The following is a 14,164-nucleotide window of genomic DNA, read 5'->3' on the forward strand; positions in this document are numbered from 1 at the left end:
CAAGGGACAATCCAAGAAGCACTTTGTTGCTCTCTTGGAACAACTTGGTGAGGCCAATGACATGATCGAGGCTCACGAAGACACCATCTCGAAGATGGAAGGGCATAGTCATGACTATGCCGATGAGATTTCGGATCTTTCCAATGCTCTTGAGGAAGAGCGTGGTCTTCGTTTGGCTCTTGAGGAGTCACACAACGTTGATCATGCTAAGTTAGAGAAAGATTATGATCATGCCCTAGTTGTGTCTCGTGTACTAAACTCCGAGAAGGACAAACTCGGGGTTGATCTTACTAGACTCAAAGAGGAGTTTGATATACTTGACAAGGCCCACAAGGCCTTGAAGGGTATTCACGCTAGTCTCAAGGAGTCTCATGATCAACTCCAAGTGAAGCTAACTAAGGAGAAAGCAACTTTTCCTCATATGGTTTTACTTAATAACGCAAATGCTACTAACCCGTGTTGTGAGCATATGCATCTTGTTGAGGAAAATGCAACGTTAAAGGCGCAACTTGAGAGAGGCCTTGTGACTTGCATACAAGGCAAGAAGAACCTAAATGATCTCTTGATCAACCAAAAGGGAGGTGTGGCGAAGGAAGGGGTTGGGTACGTCCTCGACTCCAAGAACAAGAAGAAGAATGACAAGACCAAACGACCTCCTCCCCTCATGCAAACCTTTGTGAGGGCGGGAGAGAGTGTTCACGAGGAGAAGAAGAAGAACAAAGTCAAGAAGGGAAATGTCTCCTCTTCCAACAAAGCCGGCGATTTTAATCCTTCTTATGTGTTATGCCGAGCTAGTGATGGGCATGTTTATGCCAAATTTGTTGGTTCTCTTCATGAGCACATTGAATGGTCTATTTGGGTTCCTAAGACCCTTGTTACTAACATCAAAGGACCCATTACAAAATGGGTACCTAAAACCAAGCATTGATCTCTTGTAGGTGTTTGCTTCCGGTGGTGGATCATGGTTGCTCAATAGCGGAGCTACAAATCATATGACCGGAAGCAAGGACTTGGTGGTGGATGTGCACAAGGCTCCATCTATGCCCACCAATGTTGAGTGGGGTGACGCCTCTTCTTCTAAGGTATTGGGACTTGGCAAAGTTGTCATCTCTCATGATCTCCCGATCGAGAAGGTCATGCTTGTTGAGTCCCTTGCATACAATTTACTTTCCGTTCGTCAACTTGCAATCATGGGCTTTGCCACCTTCTTTGATATCGATACCGTGGCCCTCTTGTGGAGCAAGACTCTTAAAGTAGCCTTTGTTGGGCATGTCGAGAACGGTCTATATGTGATTAACTTTTCGGAGCGACCCACTAAGACCGCGACATGCCTAATGGCTAAAGTTGATGTGGGATGGCTTTGGCATCGCCGTTTAGCCCATGTCAATATGAGATCTTTGCAAAGTCTCCTAAAGGGGGACCATGTCCGTGGACTAACGAATGTTAGTTTTGCTAAAGATCGTGCTTGCAGTGCCTGTATCAAAGGAAAGCTACATGAGAAGGCTCACCCTCCCACGACTATCATTTATTCAAAGAGGCCTTTGGAGCTCCTTCACATGGATCTCTTTGGGCCTCCATCCTTCGATAGTCTTGGAGGTAGGAAGTATTGCTTGGTGATTGTGGATGACTACTCAAGGTATACGTGGGTGTATTTCTTCAAGAGGAAGAGCGAGACCCAACAAACCGTCATTGACTTTGCAAATGAAGCACAACGTCAACACAATGCAAAGATCTTGACAATAAGAAGTGACAACGGCACCGAGTTCAAGAACTACACCTTGGATGAATTTCTTAGTGATGAGGGAATCAAGCATCAATATTCCGCACCATACACCCCTCAACAAAACGGTGTTGCGGAGAGAAAGAACTGGACGTTGATGGATGCGGCAAGGACCATGATGGCGGAGTTCAAGTCTCCGTACAACTTTTGGGCCGAAGACATCAACACCGCGTGTCATGCATCCAATCGGCTCTACCTCCGTAAGGGCTTGAACAAGACTCCATATGAGATACTCACCGGTAACAAGCCCAACCTCAAGTACTTCCGGGTATTCGGGTGTAAGTGTTTCATTCTCAAGAAAGGTGTTCGGTTGTCTAAATTTGAGGCTAGAACTCATGAGGGCATATTTGTTGGTTATGCTACAAACTCTCATGCTTACCGTGTCCTCAATAAGTCCATGGGACTTATTGAGGAGACGCGTAACGTGGAGTTTGATGAGAATAACGGCTCCCTAGTGGAGCAAAGTGGCACTTGTGATGTAGGTGATGAAATTCCTCCTCAAGCCATAAGAAGAATGGGTGTTGGTTTCATCCTTCCCATTGAGGAACCCCTTGTGGCCGAAGGAGAAGGACAATGCTCCACTCTAGTGGAGCCATTACCAACCCAAGGCCCACACGCTTCCGAAGAACAAAGTGAAGGCCCTCGACCTCATGAACAAGACCAAGGGCAAGATCATACTCAAGACGGTGTTGACACACCAAGGGATGCCCAAGGTCAAGTTCTCTTCCCCGAGCAAGTTCAAGACCAAGAACAAGTTCATGACGATGCTCAAGATGATCAAGTAACCGCTCCTCAACTCTCCACGGAGGAGGAATTAGAGCGTCGTGCCGCCAAGGTTGCTTCCAAGCTCTCCACCAAGGATCATCGCATGACGAATGTGCTTGGAAGCTTAAGAAAGGGGGTAAGCACTCGTAGACAATTGGCAAATTATTGTGAGCATCACATGTTTGTCTCTTGTGTGGAACCTCTCAAGGTGTATGAGGCGCTAGAAGATCCGGATTGGCTCAATGCCATGCATGAAGAACTCAACAACTTCGAGCGCAACAAAGTGTGGAGATTGGTGCCAAGGCCAACGGGGAACCACAATGTCATTGGAACCAAGTGGATATTCAAGAACAAGCAAGATGCCCATGGGATCATCATTCGCAACAAGGCTCGTTTGGTAGCACAAGGCTACTCCCAAGTCGAGGGTATCGACTACGGTGAAACCTTTGCTCCCGTCGCTCGTCTTGAATCCATTCGCATGTTGATTGCATATGCTTCTCATCATAACTTTAAGTTACATCAAATGGATGTGAAGAGTGCTTTCCTTAATGGTCCCATTAATGAATTGGTGTACGTCAAGCAACCCCCCGGGTTCGAGGATCCCTACTTTCCCGATCATGTGTATCAACTCGATAAGGCACTCTATGGCCTTAAACAAGCCCCACGTGCATGGTATGACCACCTTACCGAGTTGTTGCAAGACCGTGGGTTTGAAGTTGGGATAATCGACCCCACTCTTTTTACTAAGAAGGTCAAAGGGGAGTTGTTTGTGTGCCAATTATATGTTGATGATATTATCTTTGGTTCTCCTAACAAAGCTTTCAATGAGGAATTTGCCGCACTCATGACCTCAAAGTTCGAGATGTCTTCCATGGGGGAGTTGAAGTTCTTTCTAGGGTTCGAAGTGAAGCAAAGAAGAGAAGGAACCTTCATCAATCAATCCAAATACACTCAAGACATGCTCAAAAGATTCAAGCTAAGTGACGTCAAGCCGGCTTCCACTCCAATGCCCACCAAGTGCCAACTTGACTTAGATCCCAATGGTAAAGTGGTGGATCAAAAGGTATATCGTTCCATGATTGGCTCCTTGCTTTACCTTTGTGCATCTAGACCGGACATCATGTTGAGTGTGGGAATTTGTGCACGGTTTCGAGCCGCACCTAAGGAAAGTCACTATGTGGCGGTCAAACGAATCTTTCGATATTTGGCTCATACCCCAAACTTTGGCTTATGGTACCCAAGAGGATCAAACTTCAAGCTTGTAGGGTACTCGGATTCCGGTTGGGCGGGAGACAAAGTGGATAGGAAGTCCACTTCCGGAGGGTGCCAATTCCTTGGTTGCTCTTTGGTGAGCTGGTCTTCCAAAAAGTAAAGTTGTGTGTCCCTCTCGTCCACCGAAGCGGAGTATGTTGCGGCCGGTAGTTGTTGTGCACAACTCTTATGGATGAGGAAAACTTTAAAGGATTATGGTGTCACTTGTGACAAAGTGCCTCTTTGGTGTGACAATGAAAGTGCCATCAAGATCTCTCTCAACCCGGTGCAACACTTCAAGACGAAGCATATTGAGATCCGGTATCACTTCATCCGGGATCACATTAGGCGAGGAGAGATCGAGCTCAACTACGTCAACACTCATGATAACCTTGCAGATATCTTCACGAAGCCCTTGGATGAAGCAAGATTTTGCGAGTTAAGGCATGAGCTAAATATCATTGATTCGAGCAATGTTGCTTGAACCCTTGCACACCCCACTGCACGCAACTTGTTGTCTTGTTTAGATGTAGGCATGGACATAGGGGGAGTGTTGTTCTCTCAATGAACTCTCCCTCCCCCCATTATGCATAAATTAATCGAGTCTTTCACACTTAGCCATGTTTGATGGTGCTTGTGCTTCAAAGACGAGTTTTGGTCATGGACCCAAGGATAATTCTTCGCGGTGCCATACCACTTGACTCAAACATAGGTGGCTACGGCCACCGCCCTCTCTTTTGGAGAGGTGGTGTCTCGTGTTTGGTTCGTTTGTCGTTTGCCCGTCTAGTTTGTGTGTTGCGTGGTTTTGTGGTGTTATGCTTGCTCGGAGTAGTTTTGTGCAAAGATCCTGCCTTTTTCATGCTCGAAACGTGCATTCTCTTGAGCCCACGGTACTACCGCGCCTTGGCGCGGTACTACCGCTTGGGAGGCACGGTACTACCGCACCCAGCACGGTACTACCGCTCTTCGCGGTACTACCGTGTCTGGGCATGGTACTACTGTGCCGTCAAGGGCGCGTGGGGAGGTTATGACTCGGGCAGGGGAGTTCCAACTCCCCATACCCATTCATTGTCTCTCTCTCCCTACGTCTCTCCCTCTCAAGAACGGCGCCGGAGGCCCTCGCCGGATCTCCGTCTCCGGCCACTCTCCTCGGATTCCGACCGGTGGGATCGTTCCCCACCACTTCCTCTTGCCATGGACCAAGGTTTTTCCCCCCAAATCCCTCCTTTTCTTGGCTGTTTTCTCGCTTCTAGGCTTTTGGGGAGAAACTTGTTGTTCTTGAGATTTTAGGCTAAATCTTTGCAAGAGTAGGATGTAGGAGAGTCGTGATGCGTAGGAAACATACTTGATATGCTGTCTTATGGTAGCTTTGTCCAACCGTAGTACCGCCGTGATTTCGCGGGCTTTCTCAGATTTGAACCATCTCAGATCTAGCACGGTGCGGTACTACCGTGCCCGATGTGCGGTACTACCGCCTGCGCGGTACTACCGCCCGTCAGGCGCGGTACTACCGTGCCGTGCGGTACTACCATTCCGCAGGCGCGGTACTACCGCGCCGGCCGTACTACCATAGGGTTCAAAGCTCCCTCTAGGCATATATCATGTGTGCTTTCTACTTGTTTCCCTTGTCTTTGTTGTGATCTTTGCATTAATCTCTCTTGGCTTTTGTGGGTGTTTTTGCGTTGTGTGTCTCAGGTGGTGGCTCTCGCCGTTCCAATCCCAGCCGTGACACCAGCTCCAAGCGTCTGCGCAACCCCCAAGATGAAGCCCCAGAGGGCTCCAAGGCCCCCAAGCGCAATGTCAAGACTACTGCCAGCAAGCTCAAGGAACCGGCTAAGGCCATGGACGAGATCTCCGCCACTGAGTATGTCGAGCGTCGGAAGATCAATCCCTATGTGAATCCTCGGGCTACCCTCAAAGGCACCGAGTTGTTCTGGACCAAGCAACAGGTTCTCATATATCTGGATGTGATCAAGAACAAGCAGAACACCTATGTGGGTGTCAAGTGGATTGATATGCATCACCTGTGGAAAGACAAGTTTCGTGACTATTTTGGAGAGGCTCTGGACTTGGTGGAGCAGTTTGCTATTGAGCCGGTGATCTCCTTTCACCTTGACTATGACCCTGAGCTTATCTGTCAGTTCTTTGCCTCAGTGTACTTTCATCCCGGGGTGGAGCGGAGGATGACTTGGATGACCAATGGCCGTCAGCTGTCTGCTACATGGAAAGAGTTCATGGATCTGCTGCACATTCCTGATGACGGGCTCCACACCCCAGTTGGTGTCCGTCCCCATGCCAACTCTGAGTCTGCCAACAAGAACCTGCTTCAGCCCTTCCTTGTTGAGAAGGTACTCCCCAATGGAAAGTCTACTTGGGTGTTGAACTCTTTTCTGGATATCATGCATCGCATCTTCCGCAACACTCTGTTCCCACGCATTGGCGACAAGGACAAGGTTCATGCATATCTAGTGGACATGTTGCTCCTGTGTGCAGAGGCTCGTTCTTCTCAGACTCAGCCACTTGATGTCTCTCACATCATGTGGTGTGAGCTTCGGTTTGCAGTGTTCACTCGCAAGGTTCCTATTTATGGCCCATACCTGCATCTGCTGCTCTCTACCACTTGGGAGAAGACGTTTGCAGGTGATGAGTTCCTTGCTCCAGACTGGGTCCTCCATGAGTCCATCTGCCTCCGCGTCAAGCCCAACTGGGCCAACACCACTACTCGTGCTGAGGCATCTTTTGCTAGGAGGGCTACTGGTCAGGGGGAGGCTGCTGAGGACCGTGCTGAGGATCGTGCTAGTGAGGACCGTGATGCCAGGTTCACCACTTCTTCCTCTGAGCCATCATGGGCCAAGAAGCTGAAGGACAAGATGAAGACTCTCTTTTGCATGCAGGCGAAGGGACAGTACAGGGCTCACGTGTCTGACAAGGAAAGTCGCCGCCGTGACAAGAAAGTGATGAGGCTCTTTGGTGAGGATGTGTCTGGCGGGTCTGAGGACGTCATCACTCCTGAGGCTGCCTGGATGTCTAAGCAGGGCTACACGTGGACTAGTTCAGAGGAGGACGTGGAGGAGACTATCCCAGCCGCCGAGTTTGACGAGGAACACCAGGAGCAGTGGGACGACTTCTCTGCTTGAGCTACCACTTGTGCTGTAGGTGTCCTCTCTGCCTTTTTGGCGTCTCGATGCCAAAGGGGGAGAGAGTGTAGGGATTTGCGTTTTGCGTGTGTCGTGCTTAGTGTGTGTGGTGTGTTTGCTTGGACCTCGTTTGCTTTTGTTTGGTTTGTGCCTTCGAGACCTATCCTCCATATGGTGTAAGACATATGCACTCTATCTATCTATCTTATTTATCTTATATTTGCTACATCTTGTCTAGTGATAGATATGCTTGTTTCTATAACATAGGGGGAGCTGTGATTCTAGTATTCGTGTGCCGTGCAGTCCAAAGCACTCATCTAGGTGGCACACATCTAGGGGGAGCCCGTCTATATTATAGAGAGGATGGGCTTGCATTTACTCAATATTATTTTCTTTATGCAAATCCCGTTTTGTCATCAATCCACCAAAAAGGGGGAGATTGTAAGGTCATATTTATCCCTAAGTGTTTTGGTGATTGATGACAACGCATTTGCGGACTAATCGTGTGTCATGAGCTTTCCAGACTCTTCTCTGCTAGGCACAAGACGATTGGGTGTCCCTCGAAGACTGACGAAGACGGCGTCTTTTCTACGTTTCCTTTTGGTGGATTTGAGTCGTAGGGAAGCCGTACTATTAAGAGGGGGTCCACGTTGGAAAGGTTTGGGTGGAATCATCACGTAGACGTCTCCTTGCATCCCTCTCTTTCTTCCTTGGAGCTTCGTCCGTTTTCTCTGCCTCAAGTGACTGGTTGTTTGTGTGGTTGCGGTAGTACCGCTCCAGGGGCAACGGTAGTACCGTGGGCACCAACGGTAGTACCGCACAGGCGCGCGGTAGTACCGCTGGTGCTCGCGATAGTACCGCTCCCCCTGGAGCCATACTACCGCAGCCCACTCGCTAGTGCCGCCCGGGTGCGGTAGTAGGGGCGGATGTAAAATTTTACATCCGCACCCCCGCGGTACTACCGCTTTCACTGTACGGTAGTACCGCGCTAGGAAGCCAGGCGGTAGTACTGCCCCTGGGCAGTACTACTGTGTCGCGTTTTTGTTACTGCCGTTATTTTGCGGAAGTATGCACGGTTGTACCCTGTCCTCCTATCGGGCTCTTGCCTCGCGGTAGTACCGCGCTGTGGGCACGGTAGTACCGCACCATCGTGTGGTAGTACCGCCTGACCGCAAGCCGTACTACCGCGTGGCCGTGCGGTAGTACCGCTGGCCGCGGGCTGGTAGGTGGGCAACGGTTGGATCTTTTCTCCACACTATATAAAGGGTCTCCTTCTTCCCCGTTGACTCACCTCTTCCACCATTAATGCTCCATTATTGCTCCAAGCTCCATTTTCGCCCGATCTCTCTCCCTAGCCAACCAAACTTGTTGATTTGCTCGGGAGAGGTCGAGAAGGCCCCGATCTACACTTCCACCGAGGGATATTTGATTCCCCCTTTCTAATCCCTTGCGGATCTTGTTACTCTTGGGTGTTTGAGCATCCTAGACGGTTGAGGTCACCGCGAAGCCATAGTCCATTGTGGTGAAGCTTCGTGGTGTCGTTGGGAGCCTCCAATTAAGTTGTGGAGATTGCCCCAACCTTGTTTGTAAAGGCTAGGTCGCCGCCTCCAAGGGCACCAATAGTGGAATCACGGCATCTCGCATTGTGTGAGGGCGTGAGGAGATTACGGTGGCCTTAGTGGCTTCTTGGGGAGCATTGTGCCTCCACACCGCTCCAACGGAGACGTACTTCCTCTCAAAGGGAAGAACTTCGGCAACACATCCTCGTCTTCACCGTCTCCACTTTTGGTTATCTCGTGCCTTTACTTGAGTAGCTTATTTGTTTCATATATCTTGCTTGCTTGTGTTTCTACTAGTGTTGCATCATATAGGTTGCTCATCTAGTTGCATATCTAGACAACCTATTTTTGATGCAAAGTTTAAATTGCTAAAGAAACACTAAAAATTGTTAGTTGCCTATTCACCCCCCCCCCTAGTCAACCATATCGATCCTTTCAACTAGTTGAACTTGTTTATTTTTAGTAAAAACTAGTTTATTTTTATTCATAGTAAGTGCTTAATTGAACTAGTTGAGTTAATACAGCTATTTTATTTTTGGTATGAAAATTAATAGAACTAGTTTATTTTTTAGTTAAAGCAACTATTTTATTTTTAGTAAGTAAATTAATAAACTAGTTGAACTACTTTAGTTGTAGTTGAACTAGTTTAGTAAGTAAATTAATAAACTAGTTGAACCAGTTCAATTAATAGAACTAATGTATTTTTAGTAAGATAATTAATATAACTAGTTGAACTACTTTACTTTTAGAAAGAACTAGTTTTTTTCTATTTATAGTAAGTTTATATTTAGTAGGAACTAGTTGAATTAATAAAACTAGTTGAACATGTCATATTTGCTCAAATAGGATATGTTGTTGCCCAAGTGGCTGTTCATGTTTAGTTTACACCTCCGAGTGGCCTATGTTTTGCCGGAGTGTTGATTAATTTTCGTTCCGGCAAATTTCAGGCGCTCGATATGTCCTTTTTTAGCAAAGGTCATGCCGGATTTTTCCGTGAATTCTGGCATGACTTGTGCTAGAATATGTAGGAAATATCGAGTGGCCTGAATTTTCTCGAAAAATAATGATCTAATTTAGGTTTTTAGTACATATATTTAATTGTACAAGTTTAATCTTTGAATTATGAACATAGGAAATGTCATACTCGGATGACGACAGTCTCCCGGGGGAGTGCAGCTGGTGCCACGGCGATCGAGGTATGTGCGACATGTTCGTTGAGCTGGACGAAGATCGGCGCTTCAGCATTAAGCTCGAGGAGACCTTCGATGTTGAAACGGTATGGAACAAGTGTTTTTTCATAATTAAGCATGACTTCAACTATTTCAACGTCTAATTTTCATCTTTTACAATTCGGCTAGCTTATCCCATGCCATGCAAGACGCTATGTCTTGGAGAGGATGGGTTTTGAAGACCATAAAAATTTTCAAACAAAGAAAATACACCTAAGGACCCATCATGATATCAATTTTGAAGTAAATCTGTACAATTCTCAGAGCGTAACCCATTTTGGTTGCCAAAATTGGAAAGCACTTTGCAAAATGTATGGTTTTTATGAGGGTATGATTGTCACCATGGATCTTGGTGATCCTGACATCAAGCAAAACAATATGGATATTTGGGTGCTTGTTGATACGCTTCCGATTCTACCGCAATGTGAGTTTCTCAAACATAGTTATTAACTAATTTATATTGTTTATTTCAAAATAGTTGACAGCTTATTTTCATTGACAGCTTATTTTGAATCTTTAAAGAATGTGCAGAAGATGGTAGACAAAACCCACTACACTGATGGCTCCGAATTAACTTATAAGGAGAAAAATCATCTGATCACATTTTGTACTTTCTTTGAGAATTACAATACCTATTATCAAACTCCTTCAAATTATGGTGAATACGTGCCACTAGTGCACGTGTTGAACCACGATAACTTCTATGGAGATACCCTGATAAGATTTTTTACTATTACGACATCCGTTCATCTTTTGCATACTTCTAAAACTAGTACATAATTGCTAACTACGAAATTATTACTATGTTTTTCAACAGAAAATCCCGATGGATTGTGTGCCTCATCTGATGTATTACAATGGTCGCCTTGAAGTTCTGAACCTACAACCAGGTCATCCTACGGATCTCACCTGTGCATATCGGATTTCTGAAACCGGTGAACACATGCTAATCAAAGAGTGGAAAAAATATTTGAACATTCGTAAGGAGGTTCTTGAAAGCAACATTAAGCGAAAGGCAAGAATTGAAGACAGAATAATCTGCATTCTTCATAATGGAGAGCCAGGGGCTATCTTGTTTTTTTTTCTATTTTACCTTAGAGAATATAGTAGGTCCTATGAGGTACAATAGGTTTATTATGTGGTACAATGTGTTAGAGTTGATGATGAGGAGTAGTTGTGATTATGACTAGTGACCAACTTGCTATGTGATGTCTCATCGATCAAAACGATGATCATGAGGAGGTGTTATATGAAAATGATGTATTATGATGATAAGTTGTTAATGATATGATGATGATATTTATTATATCACTGCGTGAAAGAACCGCGGATTATGAATGTAATAACTCATTATGATGTAAAAACAATCTCTAAATTGCTGTTGTATGAAAACTTGTATAGAGGTGTATGAATACAACATGAAATAAAAAAGAAATAGAATACGGAATACTAGTAGTAACGTGGGCTAGGAAAAGCGCTACTAGTAATTACCAGTAGCGCTCCTTCGAAAAGTCGCTACTACTAAATCGATTTAGCAGTAGCGTGGGCGGATGCACGCTACTGCTATACGTTAGATATAGCGCCTTATCAGTAGCGCACCGCCCCGCGCTACTGATAGGCCTAACACCCGCGCTCCTGCTAGGCTATTCCGTAGTAGTGCATTGGCTTTCGCTTGCTCAGTTGCATCGCCGGAGCTCTCAGCGAGCACTCCATTGCAGCTCGCCATTAGCAGCACTCTATGGGTTGTCGCCGATGCAGCTTGTCGTTTCCGTCACTGCCCACACCGTCACGCAACCGACAACTCCGTCGCAGTATCAAGCGCCAGCCCGCATAGTCGCGCAGCCGGTGACTCCATCGCAGCATCACGCAGCCACAGACAGCATCGCGTAGCCTACAACGCCGTTGCAGCATCACGCGGCAGCCCGCACCGTCGCGCAACCAAGGATGCCATCACAACATCTCATGGCAGCACGGGGCGCCATGGGAGCAGCTTTCATTGCAGCATGGGCTTAAGCTTCATAGCACAGTGAGGTCGATGGGCTTGTAGCGGTGGCAGTAACAGCTGCACGCCCCAGGAAGCGTGGTGGGTACGTTGAGTTTTGCAGCAGCAGCAGCGGCGGCAATTCAGCAAGATGGGATGCATATTGGACGGAGAAGAGACAGAATGAGAGGCGTTGACGAAGGGAAAGAGACGTGTGGGGGACCAGGGGCACGTGTCGAGCGCTGGAGAGACGTGTGCGATTAGTTAGTTGATTATATGGGTTGTCCTTAAACTATCGAACTCGCTAAATTAGCCCCCTTCTTCCTCTTGAACAGGCTGATGGCATGCCACCGCAAGCTGCTCCAATACCGGAGCCAGCCTCATATTTTTTTTCTATCCACATTAAAACAATCTTAATCTTGTATTTAAAAAATGTTAACCAAGCATTTGAAAAATATTTAAATGTCTGTACAGAAAAAAATGTTGACCATGTTTTCAAAAAATGTCAATCTTATATTTGAAAAATCTTAATCAAGCATTAAAAATGTCGTAGTGTGTAGAGAAAAACTGTTGACCCTGTATTAAAAAATGTTAAATGTATATAGTAGAAATGCTGACCATGTATTCAAAAAAGTTAATAATACATTTAAAAAAATGTTAACAAAGCATTTCAAAATGTTAAATGTATATAGAAAATGTTCACCATGTGTTAGAAGAATATTAATCTTTTATCTAAAAATATTAATCAAGCATTTGAAAAATGTTGAAAAGTGTGTATACAAAAAATATTCATCATGTACAAAAAAAATCTTAGTCTTGTTTTTGAAAAATGTTCATCAAGCATTTGGCTAATGTTAAAAATGTTTATAGAAAAAATGCTAACCATGCATTCAAAAATATTAAACTCGTATTTTAGAAATGTTAAACATATATTTACAAAATGTTCTTGATACAAAAAATATAGATTGAAAACCAAAGAAACTAATGAAAACCAAAAAGGAAACCAAAGAAAGAATACAACAGAAGAAAGAAACGGAAAAGAATGAAAAATTGCGAAAACCGATAAAAAGGAAAAGACATAAATATTGCAAACTAAGAAATAAACAAAAAACCAAATACTAAAAGAAGGAAAACTGAGAAAGAAAAGAAAAATGGATAAACTCATGAAAGAAACAAAGAGAGACCAAAAAAATGAAAGTATAACGGCAAGAACAAACACAAAGAAAACCAAACAAACAACACAACAAAGGAAAAAAGAGAAAAAAGAGAAATAAAAAAATCTAGGGTCTATTCCCTCAAGTAAGCTCCACCTCCTGTATTATCACGTGTCGCGATGGCTAGCAACGCCGCCCACTAACCGGGCGACCAGGGATCAAATCCTGCAAGCCTGCTTTCTCTTCCATTTCTCATATTTTCGTATCACTAATCGGCTAGCCTGTTACTATATGTACTTCAAGTAAAAGATCCTTCCATCTAGGATAAATTGAGACATAGTTGCCGCGGAGCTCAATAGAATACCAAACACCTGAAGCACAATCTTATGGGCCGGCCCATTTACCTCCATTCCAGACTCCTTCATTACCTAACATTTTGGCGCAAACTTTCACTCCAGGAAACCTTCAACTGTTGTTAGCAGGAAATGATTAGAAAACGTAGCTTTTAGATTGAGAAAATTCCAGTTTGCGGCATATTTAAGAAAATCGAAAAATAAAAATAATCCAGGAAATATTTTAAAATGTATATGAAAATTAAAAAATATTTAAGGATTTACAAAAATAGTTCAAAATTTTGAAAAATATTGTCAAATGCAGAAAAATACGAACTTTTATTTTTTAATTTTTTCGAAAAGTCAGCTATGAATAGAAAATGTTTATGAATTTTAATATTTTATCACAGCACGAAAAATTGTTCTTTCATTCTATATTTTTCACAATTTTTTTTATAAAGTATTCATAAATTTAAATGAGATATTGAAAAAGAATAAAACAGGAAAAATAGCAGGAAAAGAACAAAAGAAAATGAAAATTCAAAGTAGAATTTTTACCACCAAAGAAACCACAACAAAATGGAAAACGCAGAAAAAAAAACATCCCTGAAAAACGGCGCAGTCTTTCGCTCCAGTGAACAGTCAACCATTGTTCACTCAAAATGGTAGCTCCTTGGTTAGGGTAAACTCTGTTTTTCCACAGATTTTGAGACTTTAAAAAATCCTGGAATTTAAAAAAGAGATTTTTTTCTAAAATGTTAACCAACATGATTTTTTATTTCCAAAAACTATTTAATTTTTTAATATTCGTGAACTTATAAAAACGTATATTTTAAAATTGTTCGCAAATATGAAAAAGTGTTCACGAATTAAAAAATTACTCGCGAAGTTGATTGAATACGTTCACAAACATGAAAAGAAGTTATTGAATTTTCAAAGTTCATGATTTTCAGTATTGTTCCTGAATTAAAATGGG

Source organism: Triticum aestivum, chromosome 6A, assembly GCF_018294505.1.
Source record: "Triticum aestivum cultivar Chinese Spring chromosome 6A, IWGSC CS RefSeq v2.1, whole genome shotgun sequence".
NCBI classification, from domain to species: domain Eukaryota; kingdom Viridiplantae; phylum Streptophyta; class Magnoliopsida; order Poales; family Poaceae; genus Triticum; species Triticum aestivum.